Source organism: Cottoperca gobio, chromosome 13 (assembly GCF_900634415.1).
Source record: "Cottoperca gobio chromosome 13, fCotGob3.1, whole genome shotgun sequence".
Taxonomy (NCBI): domain Eukaryota; kingdom Metazoa; phylum Chordata; class Actinopteri; order Perciformes; family Bovichtidae; genus Cottoperca; species Cottoperca gobio.
Window position 1 is genome coordinate 669,178 of NC_041367.1, and position 15,235 is coordinate 684,412.

General features: G+C 44.0%; 1 pseudogene; it reads right to left on the bottom strand.

The window, feature by feature from the left end:
- Positions 1–201: 201 nt before the first annotated feature.
- LOC115018112 (NACHT, LRR and PYD domains-containing protein 3-like) lies at positions 202–11,400 on the bottom strand (annotated as a pseudogene).
- Positions 11,401–15,235: the final 3,835 nt, after the last annotated feature.

A 15,235-nucleotide genomic window follows, 5' to 3' on the forward strand; every position in this document is an offset into this window, starting at 1 on the left:
TTCTCTGTCTCACTACATATACAACACAGGACTGATGACACCATGACAGGAGAGAGAGGAAACGTTACCTTCAGGAACATTACACATGTCTCTGTCTCACTACATATACAACACAGGACTGATGACACCATGACAGGAGAGAGGAAACGTTACCTTCAGGGGCATTACACATTTCTCTGTCTCACTACATATACAACACAGGACTGATGACACCATGACAGGAGAGAGGAAACGTTACCTTCAGGGGCATTACACATTTCTCTGTCTCACTACATATATAACACAGGAGAGTTATTACACATTTAAATACAGAGATATTACGTATTATAGCTTTAAGAGTTAACATGTGGATCATGAAAGAGAATAAATCAGATGAATGTTTGTGTTTCAGTGTGAGACAGATCTGCTTCAGTGCAGAGTGTGTGATGCTGAACACAGTGATCTTCAGTCAGCATATTTCTGTTCACAGGAGACTCTCAGACCTGCAGAGGACACAGAACCACCGAGGAACCAGGTGATCTGTACCAGAACCCAAACCCAGGAGAAAGAGGTTCAGTGAAGGTGGTGTTGAAGGTGTGGAGGTGGATCAGTGTGTCAGAAGAGACTCTGTAGAAGGACAGAGAGCCAGCAGGACAATCCACATACACTGCTACTCTACCAGAGGGAGAGGAGGAGGAGCTGATGGGTGTTCTTATGTTATTGTGACAGACACAGTAACCAGCACCAGAGCAGATCAGACTCCAGGACTGATCATTCCATCCAAACACACAGTCTTCACTGCTTCCTCTCCTCCTGATTCTTCTTTAAGTCACTGACACAAAAACTCCTCCTGTCCACTCGACCTCCCAGTAACAGCGACCAGTCAGAACATTACTACACAGCAGCTGTTTCCAGTAGTCAAATCTTTCTGGATGATCAAGATAAGACTGATCCTCCTTCACACACGTCACCTTCCTGTTGTTGTCAGACACTTTGAGTTTTCTGTGTGCTGTGTTTGCGTCCAGTTCCAGTTCACAGACATCTGATGAGACAACAAGACACAACACAGCTGCAGGTTATCATCTGCTGACTTATGAACCTCTTTACTGACAATCACTGAAAGAAAACCTTCAAACTGACATTTCATATTCAACTGTGAATGATGTCTAACACACTTTAAGTTGAGATTCAACAATGCAGTTCTAACAACATTAACAGCTACTGAACATGTCGCTATCATTCTGCTTTTTGTCAAAATGATGAATACGATAACTGGCTAAAGTATCTTCATACCGATACTGAAAAAATACCACGGCAAAAACCACAAACATCAGGAAAAGTAATGAAATAATGGAGGACAGAACATGGAACCTGTTTTAAAACACAGGAAGTATTTAGACGATGCCAATGCAAGGCACCTCTCTGGGAACCATCACTTTACCGTGGTGGAGAGGTTTGTGTGTCCCTATGAACCTGAGAGCCTGGTGCTCCTGGTAGGGTCTCCCAAGGCAAATTGGTCTCAGGCGAGGGGCCAGACTAAGAATGGTTCAAAACGACCTCATGATACAGAGGGAAAGAAAAGGAGAGACCCTGCTCGGAGGAAGCCCGGGCCCCCGTCTGGAGCCAGGCCCAGAGGGAGGGCCCGACAGCGAGCGCCTGGTGGTCGGGTTTACCACAGAGACCGGTCGGGCACTGCCCGAAGAAGCTACGTGGTGCCTCCCATCCATCCATCCTGTGGGCCCACCACTTAAGGGAAAAACCGCTGGGGTCGGGTGCGCTGTTACACAGGTGGCAGTGATGGTCAGGGACCTCGATGGACTAGACCTGGGAAGCAGAGGCTGGCTCTGGGGACTTGGAACGTCACCTCTCTGTGGGGAAAGGAGCCGGAACTAGCGCGGGAGGTGGAGCGCTACCAGTTGGATCTGGTGGGGCTTACCTCTACGCACAGTCTTGGGTCTGGAACCGTACTCCTGGATAGGGGTTGGACTCTATTCTTCTCCAGAGTTGCCCAAGGCAGGTGTGGGGATATTCACAAATCCCCATCTGAGCGCCGCTATGTTGGAGTTCACCCCGGTGGATGAGAGGGTCGCCTCCCTATGCCTCTGACTGTTGTTTGTGCCTATGCCCCAAACAGCAGTTCAGAGTATTCGGCCTTCTTGGAGACCCTGAATGGAGCCCTGCAGGGGGCTCCAGTAGAGGACTGCGTAGTCTTTTTGGGAGACTTCAACGCGCACGTGGAAAACGTTGGAGAGGCGTGATTGGGAGAAACGGCCTCCCTGATCTAAACCTGAACGGTCGTTTGTTGTTGGACTTAACAAACACCATGTTCGAACATAAGGATGCTCATAAGTGTACGTGATACCAGAGCACCCTAGGTCAAAGGTCAATGATCGATTTTATGATCATATCATTTGATCAGAGGCCGCATTTTTTGGACACTCGGGTGAAGTTCGGAGAAGCTATGGAGAATCCAAGCTGTGTACAGCAAGGGTGGGACCCTGCTGACCTCGACTGAGAAGGTTATCGGGCGGTTGAAGGAGCACTTTGAGGAACTCCTGAATCCGACTAACACGCCCTCTATGGTAGAGTCAGAGCTGGAAGCTGATGGGAGACCATCGTCAATTTCCCTGTTGGAGGTCACTGAGGTAGTCAAACAACTCCACAGTGGCAAAGCCGCAGTGGTTGATGAGATCCGTACAGAAATGCTGTAGGCTTTGGGTGTTGAGGGGCTGTCTTGGTTGACAAGCCTCGTCAACATTGCGTGGAAGTCTGGGACAGTGCCTAGGGGGTGGCCGTGGGTAAGGGTGGTTCCCTTATTCAAAAAGGGGGACCAGAGAGTGTGTGCCAACTACAGGGGTATCACACTTCTCAGCCTCCCTGGTAAAGTCTACTCCAAGGTGCTGGAAAGGAGGGTTTGGCCAATAGTTGAACCTCTGATTGAAGAGGAACAATGCGGATTCTGTCCTGGTCGTGAAACAACGGACCAACTCTTCACTCTCGCAAGGATCCTGGAGGGGACCTGGGAGTACGCCCATCCGGTCTACATGTGTTTTGTGGATCTGAAGAAGGCGTATGACCGGGTCCCCCGGGTGATACTGTTGGAGGTGCTGCGGGAGTATGGGGTGAGGGGGTCACTTATGAGGGCCATCCGATCCCTGTACGCCCAAAGCGAGAGTTGTGTCCGGATACTCGGCAGGAAGTCGCACTCGTTCCCAGTGAATGTTGGCTTCCGCCAGGGCTACGCTCTATCACCAATCCTGTTTGTGATTTTCATGGACAGGAGATTGAGGCGTAGTCGTGGAGGAGAGGGGTTGCAGTTTGGTGCCCTGAAGATCTCATTGCTGCTTTTTGTAGATGATGTGGCCCTGATGGTGTCATTGGTCGGTGACCTTCAGCAGTCACTGGATCGGTTCGCAGCCGAGATGGGATGGGAATCAGCACCTCAAAATCTGAGGCCATGGCTCTCAGCAAGAAACCGGTGGATTGCCTACCCCGGGTAAGGAATGGGCCCTTACCCCAAGTGAAGGAGCTCAAGTACCTCGGGGTCTTGTTCATGAGTGAGGTGACGATGGAGCGAGAGATTGTCCGGAGAAGAATCGGAGCAGCGGGTGCGGCATTGCATTCGTGCCGTTGTGACGAAAAGAGAGCTGAGCCAGAAGGCAAAGCTCTCGATCTACTAGTCAATCTTCGTTCCTACCCTCACCTATGGTCATAAAGACTGGCCGAAAGAACGAGATTGCGGGTACAAGCGGCCAAAATGGGTTTTCTCAGGCGGGTGGCTGGCGTCTCCCTTAGAGATAGGGTGAGAAGCAACTAATAACTACGTCTCTTCGTAAAACACTGTCATTCTCAGAGTACCGACACCAATACAATGAGGGATTGTAGCATTTATAGTGGCAGCGTATCGCGATACCTTTCCTGTAGACCCGAGGATGACAGATGATGATCCAAATCAATGAACACATGTAGTGAATAAAGTATCACTAATAAAAATGGCTTCATCTTCCACTGCAGCACAGAGCAGCTCTGAACCATCAGCTTTCTAAAACTGATGTTCGCTCCACCAAAGAGGTCACATTCAGCAGAAAGTTCAGATCTTTGAACATCAGATCTAGAACTGTCGTCGGCTGCTCAAAGTTTCTCAACAGTCGGTATTGTTTTGTCCAAACAGCTGAACTGAGTATGAATGAATATCAGAGGGCTGTGGGTCCACCAACTGGCTTCAAGGTGGTCTTCATTGACCTGGGGCCAGATGCAGCAAACTCTGTATCACCTGCAGCTGGCAAGAGAAAAACATGTGTACGCTGGTCTGAAGTCATTGTTTCTTGTGTTTGAGGATATTTCCAGTCACATGAACAGAAACTGAATCCTGATTAAAACTCTGGAGGAATTCATATTTGTTCTTCAGCCAAGAACATGTGAACATCTAATGTAACATGTGCAGCTGAGTTCTCATGAATCAAACTTCAAAACACACTCACACTTCCTCACACCAGGTCTCAGTGTCTGCAGTCCACCATGGTCCATCCTGCAGGACGAAACAAGTCAGAATAAACTTCTTACACCTTCACTCATATCCACCATTAAATATGAAGCAGAGTCCCTCAGTTAGTGACAGAGACACAGAGTGAGAGCTGCTGTTGTTCGTCTGTCCATACCTGAGAGTCTCCAGTCTGGTAGTCTGTCTGTCCATACCTGAGAGTGTCTACAGTCTACAGTGTGGATCCTCCAGTCCAGCAGACAGCATCGTCACTCCTGAGTCTCCTGGATGATTGTAGCTCAGGTCCAGCTCTCTCAGATGGGAGTGGTTGGACCTCAGAGCTGAGGCCAGAGAAGCACAGCCTTCCTCTGACAGCCTGACTGACTGAAAACACACACACACACACACATGCTCACTGACACTAATGTTTGGTTCAAACTATACAACTGTAATTTCTAGCTGAGTAAATATGTGGACATGTCGGGCAGTTCATATCGAGCTACAGCCAATGAGAGTGCATCACACAAGTTAAGAGGAAACCATGGGGAGGGGTCTCTAACAGGAGGAACTTCACTGTAGTGTTAGATTTGCAACGCGGACCAAAGTTATAGAGGAAACCAGGAGGAGGCTATAAATAGTAAAGACGTGTGGAAACAACAACATCAACAAGCGTGACTACAAGGAAAGTTCCGTGGATCGCTTGGACCCACGCAATGAAGGAGATTTTACTTGAGCTTTGGCAGGAGCGTCTCTGCCTGTCTGGCACATGGTATTAAGTCATTTCCTGTGCAACTTTACACGCGACTAAACCTTGTTTGGAGACCAGATTTACTCCTGGTGAAAGATCTTGTAGTGTGTGACCCCCTGTCGCCCCCTGTCGCCTGTGAGTTGTGTAGTGTGAGAACAACAACCACTTGAAGACTTCATGACTGAAAGTTGTCTTCTGTCCATACCTGAGAGTGTCAGTTGTTATTGGTACCTGTCCATACCTGTAGCTGATCAATGCTCTGTTTAAAGCTGCTAGATATTTAACACTGAGTGTCACATCTAATACTAAACTATCTGATAACTGTTCTAGTTTCTTTATTACTGATTTAGATTGAACATTTAATGATGAGGATGGGTGTGTGTGGTTCTATAAAAACAAGTAAAGTGCCCAGCACTCTGTGTAGGGGTGAGTTTAACTACTGCTCCATCTCCTGCACTAGCTCCAGCTCTGAAACCAAACTGACCATAAGGTGGTTCATATGTGTCTTTGGTACCATAACACCTTAAACCGATTGATCATCAACTTTGTGGTGGTATCATCAAATATGCATGTTTGCAGTTACATTTTTAGAACCGTATAACTGAAAAAGGTATCCACATACAGGATCATAAAAAGGACTAAAAACAGTCAATATTCAACTTGTTTTGTTACTCAGGTCCAGTTCTCTCAGACTAGAGGACTCTGAGCTGAGAACTGAGGACAGAGCTGATTTTCAAACAGCTCCAGTGTACAATGTGGACTCTCCAGTCCAGCAGACAGCAGCTTAGCTCCTGAATCTTGCAGGTTGTTGTTACTCAGGTCCAGTTCTCTCAGTCTAGAGGACTGAGAGCTGAGAACTGAGAACAGAGCTTCACAGCTTCTCTCTGAGATGTCACAGCCACTGAGTCTGAAGAGGAATCAGCAATACAGAAAAAAACAATTACAAACAACAGTTTATTTTTCTGAATAAAGAAAAACAACATGTAATCTGGATATTTATGTTTGCACGTACAGAGCTTTGTTGGAGGCTTTGATCACTGGCTGCAGCCTCAGAAGAGCCTCCTCTGAAGCACAGTATTTCTTCAGGTCGAACACGTCCAGATCTTTTCCTGATGACAGTAAGATGAAGACCAGAGCTGACCACTGAGCAGGAGACAGTTTATCTGTGGAGAGACTTCCTGATCTCAGGTACTGTTGGATCTGCTCTACTGGAGAATGATCATTCAGTTCATTCAGACAGTGGAACAGGTTGATGCTTTGCTCTGTAGAGGGAGTCTCTTCGATCTTCTTCTTGATGTACTTAACAGTTTTCTGATTGGTCTGTGAACCACTTCCTGTCTGTGTCAGCAGACCTCGTAGGTGTTTCTGATTTGTCTGCAGTGAAAGACCCAGGAGGAAGCGGAGGAACAAGTCCAGGTGTCCATTTGGACTCTGTAAGGCCTCGTCCACAGCACTTTGGTAGAGATGTGTCAGTTTAGGTTTGCCTCTGAAGACTTTAGGCAGCCAGGAGGTTGTTTGTTCTTCTGACAGCAGGTTGACACCAGAGGTGATGAAGGTCAGATGGACATGAAGAGCAGCCAGAAACTCGTGAACGCTCAGATGGACGAAGCAGAACACCTTGTCCTGGTATAGTCCTCTCTCCTCTCTAAAGACCTGTGTGAACACTCCTGAGTACACTGAGGCTGCTCTGATATCGATGCCACACCCTGTCAGGTCAGATTCATAGAAGATCAGGTTGCCTTTCTGCAGCTTCTCAAAAGCCAGTTTTCCCAGAGACTCGATCATCTTCCTGCTCTTTTTGTTCCAGTGTGGATCTGTCTCAGCTCCTCCATCATACTTGAAGTTCTTCTGTTTGGACTGAACCACCAGGAAGTGGATGTACATCTCAGTCAGGGTCTTGGGCAGCTCGCCTCCCTCTCTGCTTTTTAATACATCCTCCAGAACTGTAGCGGTGATCCAGCAGAAGACTGGGATGTGGCACATGATGTGGAGGCTTTGTGATGTCTTGATGTGGGAGATGATTGTGCCGGCCTGCTCCTCATCTCCTCATCTCTTCCTGAAGTACTCCTCCTTCTGTGGGTCATTGAACCCTCTGACCTCTGTCACCATGTCCACACAATCAGGAGGGATCTGATTGGCTGCTGCAGGTTGTGTGGTTATCCAGAGGTGAGCAGAGGGAAGCAGTTTCCCCCTGATGAGATTTGTCAGCAGCACACCCACTGAGGTGGACTCTGTAACATCAGTCAGGATCTCGTTGTTGTGGAAGTCCAGAGGAAATCGACACTCATCCAGACCGTCAAAGATGAACAGAACCGGGAACTGTTCAAACCTGCAGATTCCTGATTCTTTGGTTTCAGTAAAGAAGGGTTGAACAAGCTCCACCAAGCTGAACCTTTTCTCTTTCAGCACATTCAGCTCTCTGAAAGTGAAGGGAAATGTGAACTGTATGTCCTGGTTGGCTTTGTCTTCAGCCCAGTCCAGAGTGAACTTCTGTGTTAAGACTGTTTTCCCAATGCCAGCCACTCCCTTTGTCATCACTGTTCTGATTGGTTCATCTCTTCCAGGTGAGGCTTTAAAGATGTCTTCTCGTCTGATTGTTGCCTCTGGTCTGTCTGGTCTCCTGGCTGCTGTTTCAATCTGTCTGACCTCATGTTCATCATTGACCTCTGCAGTCCCCCCCCTCTGTGATGTAGAGATCTGTGTAGATCTGGTTCAGGAGGGTTGGGTTTCCTGCTTTAGCAATGCCCTCAAACACACACTGGAACTTCTTTTTCAGTTTAGACTTGGGTTTACGTCGGCACACTGCAGCAACAGTTCCTGAAAAAACAAACAACAAATGAAATCAGTGAGTGGATCCTACTGAAAACTGAGACTCTCAACATTTGAGTGTGGCTGTATAGTTGGATTCAGCTCATCAGTGGAGGACAAACAGCCTGTGATCTGATGCAGATGTGTGCAGCATGTTAACAGTTTGTAAACTTCTCCCATGTTGCCCCCAGTTGCTCTTTCCATCATGTTACATTTGTAAAAATCCTCTTACTGCTCTGCAGACAGTCAGCCAGCTGCTCCTGCTTCATGCTCCTCAGGAAGTGCAGTGTGATGTTCAGAAATGCTTCTCTGCTCCTCTGCTCTTCATCCTCCTTCTGACTCTCTAAGCATTCTGGGTAATCTGAACTCAGAACCTTCTGGATTTTCTTCAGCTCGTTCTTCACAAAAGTGCCGATGTTCTCCTCCAGCAGCTGGAACAGAAGGATCAACATTTAATTTAAAGAACCCAACATGTGATTAATCTGGTCTAAACAGAGCAGCAAGGAGACTGTTAGGACCTGAATGGTAGTTAATCTGTAGTTCTTAGTGAACAGTTTGTTTGTACATGTACACACCATAAGTATGGAGTCCAGGTCTGTTTGATGCTGCGGGGCAGACTGATCACTGGGAACCTCTGAGCTCTTCTGCTGAACTCTGTGGAGGAAACATCAAGTTAATGACAATAAGATGACTACAGAATGACGGCGCTACTGTTACTCAGGAAGTAGAGCGGGCGGTATAAATGCACCAACATTACTAAGGCCTGAAAGCGTCCTACTGTCAGAAATCATGTTTGAGCTGATTGTACCCGAGAGGAACAAACAGAGGAGTTCCACTAGAGAAAGAAGACCCCATGTCAGGAGATGTTAGAGCTGTGTCAGAGGCAGGGATGGAAAACTGTGTGTAACTGTGGATGTTGGATGTAGAGGTCTTGCTGGGAATCACAGAGCACCTGCACCACATCAGAGGCTGCTGAAAGATCCAGTGATGGACCAGAGGGATTGAGCTATGGGGTCTGATCAAGGTGGGCCGGGTCACACCAGATGAGATGAGATCGGATGAGAACCTGAGCCAGATGGATTACAGCACAATGATCTTGACAAATGAATTTAATGACTACAAGTATGACGTACATCTGCAGTAAGGCCTGCAGCTGTGGCTCAGGACGTGGAGTGGGTGGTACACTGATTACATGCATGTAGGTCCATACCTCACAAACTGCCCTGAACCCACATTCGGTTACTGGAGAGATCAAGGACTTCATCCTTAACAACTACAGTAACTTCAGCCTGAGAGTCACTGCTAGGACAATGTCTTCAGACTGACACCATCACAAGAAGGAGGTAACATCTGGTTGCACCATCACAGTAGTCTTGTGATAAAGTTGGTAAAGGCAGCTGAGACAGCAGATAGATCCATGAAGAGATAAAAGTCTAAATAAATACAGAAGTCCATTAACGATGTATTCTCCTCATAAATCAGGACACGTGGTGTCCTGTATGGCTGCTGGTTCTGGTCCTGGTATCACTGGGCATCACATCAAAAACACTTTTTGTGGCATCGCCCACCTCGACTGTGAAGCTCTGAGAGTCAGAAAATAACAAAGTTCAGTTTGAAACTCTCACCTTCCATCAGCAGGTTGATCCACTTTAAAGGCAAGAGGGTGACCCATAGACTGGTCACTCTTCATGGACAGGTCCAGGTTCAGCTTCAGGTCCAGCTACAGGTCCAGATCCAGGTCCAGCTTCAGGTCCAGGTCCAGCTTCAGGTCCAGGTTCAGCTTCAGATCCAGGTCCAGAACCAGGTCTCTGCTGCTTCATCCTGATACAAACAAGTCATTTCAAAGTGAACACAGTTAGTTTGAGCAGATTCTCACTGGTTACACTTCATGGATCAATTTGCTCCATCGTTAGCTTCACATGAGCTTCAGCGGTCACAATCTCCCAGTTAAACTTGTATTCAGATCATCTGAATGTTTGAAGTTGATCCACTTTAAAGCTCTGAACCAGGACCTGCAGTATTTAGAGCCAGTGAACAATAACGTGTCAGTAGGCTCCAGCAGTGGTTCCAACCTGGGGGACGCCAAAGCTTCAGGGGGGTCGCGAGGCTTCTTCATTAACAGCCGTGTAAGACAACTTGTGTTTAAATATACAGTTAGCCTTTATCTCAGCGTTTCAGTCATTCCTGTGGAGAAAACTAAAGAGATTGTTGTCTTTAAAGTTTGTATTATTCGTGAAGATGTAGACTTTGTGTTTGAATCTCACAGGGTGAAGGTTCACAGAGCCTTCCCTCTTTGCTAAACAGCCTCGTCCTGCATTAGAGAAGTTCAACCAAAGAGCTGATAGAACAATGTCCCAGCGTCAGGGACAAGAGGACTCTGAAGTCCTCAAAGAAGAAGACCATCAAGTATGTTGTGCAGTTTGAATGCTCACCTCCCATCAGCAGCTTCAGCATCTTGAAGGTGAAGAAGACGAGCCGGAGAGCGCTCCCTCTGATTCATAGTGCACACCTCTGTCACTACAGCAGACTGTGTAGCTTCAGCTGTAGAGAAAACACACAGAGAGAAGATGCTGCTTCTCCTTCATCACTCCATCTGATGTGAAGCTGCCGTCAGCAGAACTAAAGAGCTCATTTAGTCGTAAAACTGTGTATAAATACAACAATGTTCCATTTCTTATTGTTTAAGTTACATATTACACACAGGTCTGGTGTTTTACAGGAGATGCTCTCATGTTACTCTCACTGATGTATTTATTTCACACTCTTCTCCATGTGTCTGAACTTCCTTCTGTCTTTGTACTGCTGCAACACCTGAACTTGTTCTCTGAGGGTCAGTAAAGTTTGATGTGATGTTCTAAAGGAGGATTTACTGCAGCACTGTGAACTCCAGGGACGTCATAACCTGACACATGATTGATTGATTGTTCATCTCATGACTTAAACACTGACAGTAAATGTATCATGTCCAACATCGTCAGTAGAGAGTAGTTTAAACTCCCGACATAAAGTTACCAACAATGAGGTGATGAATGCTCATTAATAATCAGCATCTTAAAGGACCATCTGCAGCTCGTCCTTCTGTTTTCAGCCACTTCTCTCTTTCTTCTGGCTTTTAACAGATCAGTTCATCGATCCACCAAGAAAACAATCAGCTGACCAATACTGAAGAGAATCATTGCAGCTTCATATAAAACACTTCAGTCAAACACAGCGTGCACCTGAACGCATCAGGGACAACCATCTCATCATGTTCTAGTACTTTTACTGTTGATGCTTTAAGTACTTGTAGCTCAGTAATGTTTCCAAAGCACAACTTTAAGCTTCACTAACAACGTGTTTTTACAGTGTACTGTTGGACTGCTTCAGATTGTGTCATGAGTTGTATGTTGGAAACATGAATAAGTCATTATTGTCCTGACACGAACAGATAACCTTTGTCCATGATGGTTAGCATGGTTAGCATGTTGCACCCTGAACACTAACTGTTAGCACAGAGCTCAACTCTTCAACACAAACACATTTATACAGTTTGATGAAAGTAACATGAGATCAGAGATGAGCTGAGAATCATTTAACACTGAAAACTGTCACTTCCAAAAGTTTAAGGTGGAGGAAACATCTGCGTCACTACAGGAGACAAAGTGAAAGTAAAATACTGTTCGGTACCGTGTGTACTTGTATCTGTTCAGTACCGTGGGTACTTGTATCTGTTCAGTACCGTGCGTACTTGTATCTGTTCAGTACCGTGGGTACTTGTATCTGTGCAGTACCGTGGGTACCGTGGGTACTTGTATCTGTTCAGTACCGTGGGTACTTGTATCTGTTCAGTACCGTGCGTACTTCATGTTTTAAGACTTAAATGAAAAAGCTCCTGAACGTTCTCGAATCCTTCGGCTGATTAGTTTTATATGTTATTTGATTTATTTATTTTATTAGTTTCTAACTCCGAGAACATCAGTGTAAAGATTTAAGGTTCATGTGTTACTTGTCGTACATTGTTGGGTTAGGGTTACATTAGTTAGTGTACATTATGTACACTGTTCATACCTCGGGTACATTTACTGAGAATAACAAATGTTCACGAAACACCGTAACGTTGGTGCATAAAGTATGAGTTTTAATTGCCTTCTTACTCTGAAGGTTTCTGACCGTGAGGCCACAGTGATGCAGATCTTCTGCACCGGCACATCACGGCACCACGGCACCACAACTTCAAACAAACGCTGCATGCTGTAAACTTAAATAATGATCATATGGAAAAAGGCAAAACATGAAGTATAACCATGACACTGAAATTGCATTTTAAAGCTCAGATCGTTATTAAATGTGATTTCATCCTTATTGCAGCTTTTCATTTCAAAATGTCCTTTATCCAAAGTCTGCTTTATTTAAAGGGACAGTTCACCCCAAAGCGCTGTTTCTCGCTGTAGACAGTTCTGGTGTGAGCTGCAGAGTTGGAGATGCCACAGAGATGTCGGCCTTCTCTCCAAAATATGGAACTAGATAGCTCTGGGCTGTCCCGAGACGCTCGTCCACGTGTAGAGGTCTAAATATTTGAAGGATGAAGGATTTTAGTCCTGAACGTCTGGATCTTAAGTTCTCAGAGAAACAAGCTGACAAACGTTAGCGGCAGCCGAACAGCGTGCAGGAGAAACTCTGATGTTTAACCTTTGAACCAGAGGAGAGAACTCCCATGATGCACCGCTACTGCACCACCACACCAAACTGCAGCTGTTCCTGTAGTTTTCTTTCAGAGACCCCGAGTGGCAGAAAGTTACAGGTTGTGTGTTTGAAGCAATACTTTTGGAAAGAGGAGGAAAGACCGACGACACAACTGGAAGAAAATCATTTATTATGAAAGTTCACTCAGAAAACTAAAGCTTCCTCAATTTTACAATATTTAATTTTCAACAGATTCCAGAGAAAAACATAAAGTGTCTGAACTTTGATTAATGTCAGGAGTTAAAACACGACTGAACATCGTTCGTGTTTCTCACCGAGACTAAAGCAGCGGTTACCAAACTGGGGGTTGGGAGCCCTCAGAGGGTCACAAGTTAAAACCCCTTTGAGCACAATGTAAGGAGACACTGCTGGATTCTAAACCACTAGCATGTAAGCTTCCAGCTGATTTAGTCTCAGTGGGGACAGCTAACGATGCTAACAGATACCTGTAGAAGAAAACAATCAGTTTAGTCATATAAAACTCACTGTACTGCGATTATCACGTCATGATACCACTGTACCAGCGAAAGGCAGAAATCAAAGATGAAATGTGTGATCCCAAAGTCAGAACGGCTGGAAGTACCAGCCATCATTCCACTAAAGTCTAAAATATTCACAACAACAATCGACCTGAATCTCACAAGAACAAAAGAGAAACAAAACAAAACAGGACACAATATCTCTAAAGGTTCCTCTACTTCGACCAAAACAAATCAACTAAAGAAGACGTTCAAAACTATTTAGTCATCAACAGATTAGTGCAATCATAGTTAAAACAAGACACAAAGTCAACTTCAAACCAAAGAGTTTAACTGCCGAAGTTTCTGTTGAGCAACACAGACGGCCTGCTGGTGAAGATCAAGTCTTTAACAATGTGGAGTTCCTCAGGGAAGCGTCCTGGGGCCTCAGTTGTTTCTATTAAACCTGATATTAAAGGAACAGTCCAACATTAATCATCTTCTTCTGTCTTTCTCAGAGCCAGATGAGAAGATGCTGGTCCATTACCTTTAATGTAACTTTAGAAGTGATTTGTCTGCGTTTCCTTTATAATTAGTGCCACTTTGACTTATTTCCAGGAACCTTCTGAGGAAATTAAAAATCTAATTGTAAGGCTCAGTTATTTGCTAACATGAAGGGCTGATCTAAAGCTGCTCCACGCTGACAAGAATCCCTTTTTTCTTAAAGTTCTTTATTTCACCAAATGTAGCCATAATGCTACGTCTACAAACACTGAATCATCCCAGAAAACAGCACATTTTAACTCCAGAATATAAAATCCCCAAAAGGTCCCTCAAACAAACAGCTTTTTGGATTTTGAATCCACCAGTATAGATGATGCGTAAACAGTAAGATAAGGCTGAACTCACAGGTTTTAACTTTGCATCTAGTTATTTACAGTGTAAACTCACTGCAGACTGTAACCACAGTATGGACTGTCTGTGTATTTTACAGTAAGTTAAAGGCCATGGGATATTGGACCCTCCTCATCTCTTTGGTACATTTCACCGTCTCCCCCGAGCAGGACAGACGCAGGCGAGCTGCTGAAGGCACAGAGGATTCTTGGTGGATGAGTTTAGAGGTTAAAGTTCATGAATCAGAGATCTGGTCTGTACATTCAGTGTTTGTATTCAAACAGCAGCTCTGCAGGCTGACGCTCACATAAGGTCACTTCTTACATTCTTCTTCTTATTTACACTAGAAAAATAGAGTTAAGAAAATAAAAACATTTCCTGTGTCTGCAGAAGGTCCTTGCAGGAGGAAGTATTGCTTTGGAGACGGTCAGTCCTGCAGAGGAGAAGAAGAATATTCACCAACATGACTTTGGGATCTCGACAAAAATACAAGAAAAAACTTCAGAGAGTTTGAACACGTTTGTAGAGAGAAGGTTTCTGAGGTTAATGAGTGATAAAAGTCCAACTGGGATTAGAAGCAATGTTGGTTTTATCAATGAAAACAAACCAAAACATTAAAGCTAACAGCTAGCGTTAGCTAACAGCTATAATATAATATAGTATAATGTAATATAATATAATATAGTATAATATAATATAGTATAATATAGTATAATATAATATAGTATAATATAATATAATATAGTATAATATAATATAATATAGTATAATATAATATAATATAGTATAGTATAATATAATATAGTATAATATAATATAATATAGTATAATATAATATAGTATAGTATAATATAATATAGTATAATATAGTATAATATAATATAATATAGTATAATATAATATAATATAGTATAGTATAATAATATAGTATAAATAATATAATATAGTATAATATAATATAGTATAATATAATAAATATAGTATAATATAATATAATATAATATAGTAGTATAATATAATATAGTATAATATAATATAGTATAATATAATATAATATAGTATAGTAATATAGTATAGTATAGATAATAATATAGTATAAAGTATAAGTATAATATAATATAGTATAATATATATAGTAATATAGTA